Source organism: Sinocyclocheilus anshuiensis, unplaced genomic scaffold (genome assembly GCF_001515605.1).
Source record: "Sinocyclocheilus anshuiensis isolate Anshui unplaced genomic scaffold, SAMN03320099.WGS_v1.1 scaffold745, whole genome shotgun sequence".
NCBI lineage: Eukaryota > Metazoa > Chordata > Actinopteri > Cypriniformes > Cyprinidae > Sinocyclocheilus > Sinocyclocheilus anshuiensis.
The window spans coordinates 990,322-992,982 of NW_015540128.1; the positions used below are offsets into that span (position 1 = coordinate 990,322).

Sequence of the window (2,661 nt, forward strand, 5' to 3'; positions counted from 1 at the left end):
CACACACTCACACTCACACTCACACACACACCCTCACACAGACAGACAGACAGACACACACACACTCTCTCTCTCACACACACAGACACACACACACTCTCTCTCTCACACACACAGACACACACACACACTCATCAGTATCTTCAGTCTGTCATTTTCTCTTGATGAAGCTCAGATGATGTCATTCAAACAGGGCAGATTTCTGCATTAAAGAAAGACATTCTAGAAAATGAAATTTAGTTCATCTGTGTTTTTGATGGATTTTCTGAAGTGTTGCATTTGTTACAGAAGCAGATAAACAGCTGGAGAACAGCAGAATAACACATTAAATAAAGCACTAAAAAGGCCTGCAAGCTTGGTAAAATGACTAGAATGCGTTTTGGGAGTATTGGAAGAACTGAAGCAGAACTTAGTAAAGCATTTGGCTTGATTTCCACTGTGTTTCAGAGCTCATTTCCCCCTTAATGTTTAATTATGAACAATCCCTAATCACTTTCAGTCTTTTTGAGCTTCTCTGAATCTGTTCCTGAAGCAGAAGAAGAGCCGGGGAACAGCATCAACATAAACAGTCCCTTCATTTATCCTTCTCATGTTCAGCCCCAGAAAACTGTTGATGATTCAGCGTGCTGTGTGTTCTTTGCCTTTGAGCAGAGACGGGAGCGGGGCGTTAGTGCAGTGCGACAGGTCTGAGATCAGATGCAGGTCACTGTAGATTTACTGAAAGAAGTGCATTATAATTCCTCACAGCTAGTGATGATACATCTGTGTAACACTTTATTTTAAGGTGTCCTTGTTACACGTTACATGTACTTACTATTATAATAACACTTAATAATGCATAATTACATGCAAGTAACCCTGAACCAAATCCTAACCATAACCACATACAGTAAGTGCATGTAGTTCATTAATATTACTCAGTACTTAAATGTATAATTACTGAACAAGAACACCTTAAAATAAAGTGTAACCTAAATGTGTTGTAGAAGGCGCACTATCTGCATGTGGATCAGCACTAAACAGTGAGAATGTGTCAAGGGCAGATGTGCGAGAGATTACACACCCCAACAATCCTCTTATGCCAGTATAATCATATAATCAGCCGCTGCCATGTTTCGCTGTCACAGCACTAGCACTTGATTTTATTCTTATTTTCTCGCAGAAGTAGGCTTTCAGATCAACCGCAGTCGTTCTTGCTGCAAACCCTGAATGAGGAGCTGGATGAGAGCAGACTGATCTCGCTGTGAGCAGCAGGGGGCAGCAGACGCTCGAGAGCCTCACTGAAGAACATGAAGAACATGATCACTGACACTAATATCAAGAGCTCCAGGATTTCACCGGGGTAAATAAGAGGCCTACAACCCCCCTAATCACCTAAAAACCTTTAGCTTCCTTTCTTTTAAGCCTTTATTTAACCAGGAAAGAACCTCACTGAGATTAAACATCTCTTTAGGAGTGTCCAACAGTGCAGCACAACAATAAAATATCAATAAAAGTACAGCATTAGAAGCATTTGCAAATCATTAAATCGTTTTCTATTGTGCTTTAAAAATGTAAAAAAGTGTTTTAAAATGACTGAAAGACATTTGTTTGAAGAGAGGGAGATTATAATAAGACTGGGAACGCAATGAATAGTTAACAACTACTTTTTGTTGAATCAAACATCACTGCAAAAAATGCTTTTCTTAAAAAAAAAAAAAAAAAAAAGATTTTTTTGTTTTGTTTCCAGCCTAAATATATAAAAAAAATGCTTAAATCAAGAAGGATTTTCTAGACAACTAAAAATTATTGTTTTCAGAAAAAAACAAGTCAAATTAAGTGAGTTTTTGCTTGAAACAAGTAAGATAAGTAAAATCTAAGTAAGAGAAGCATTTTTTGCAGTGGAAGAGATGGCAAAAAACAACAACAACATTTCTTTGTAAATCAATAAGTGCCGATGCATTTTCCTTCGAACAGCAAGAGAAGACCAGGCTACTCTTATATAATGCACAGTGATGTGTAGAGAATTTGCAATCTGTAATAAATCTTAAGGCACCATGATACACATAAGTAATTAATGTGTGAATTAAAACGTAGTGTGTCATCAATTCTGATGCCCAAGTACTTATACTCTGACACTAATGCACTCCGTTTCCACTCTTTCAGGCCTTTGGACTCATGTTTTCTCACTTCTGGGTCTGTTTGAGCTTCTCTTGGTCTGTTCCTGAAGCGCTAGGAGTTACTCAGAGCCTCAGAAGTGAGCAGTGTTCAGCAGAGCTGCAGGTTTAGGACGGCTCGTTCTTCACTGGTCACTGAAGAGCTCCTTCATCTGTCTCTAATGCAGCCGGATCGTTCACAGTATGTCATGTTCAGCCTCCAGTGGCTTTGGAAAAATGTATAAAAAGATCAAAGAGATGAATGTTTATTAAAGGGATCCTATTATGCTCTTTTACAAAGTCTTGATTTTGTTCTGGGGGTGTACTAGAACAGGCTCTCATACTAGGTTGTTTGAAAAAAACATTATTTTTCACATATTTTACATTATTAGAACACCTCTCTCCCCAGTCTGGCATGAACGACTCGAATAGTTCCTGTATCAAATGAAGGCCCGCCTTCAAATGTGATTGGTTAGCTGGGCCAGTGTGTGTTGTGATTGGTTAGCTGGGCCAGTGTGTGCTGTGA

General features: G+C 38.8%; 1 long non-coding RNA gene across 1 annotated transcript; it reads right to left on the minus strand.

The window, feature by feature from the left end:
- Positions 1 to 266: 266 nt before the first annotated feature.
- On the minus strand, positions 267 to 1,048 carry LOC107687248 (uncharacterized). The gene is made up of 2 exons (XR_001634109.1): positions 972 to 1,048; positions 267 to 789 (listed from the first exon to the last, which is right to left on the minus strand). It is a non-coding gene; the product is annotated as an uncharacterized LOC107687248 (long non-coding RNA).
- Between the last annotated feature and the right edge of the window lie 1,613 nt (positions 1,049 to 2,661).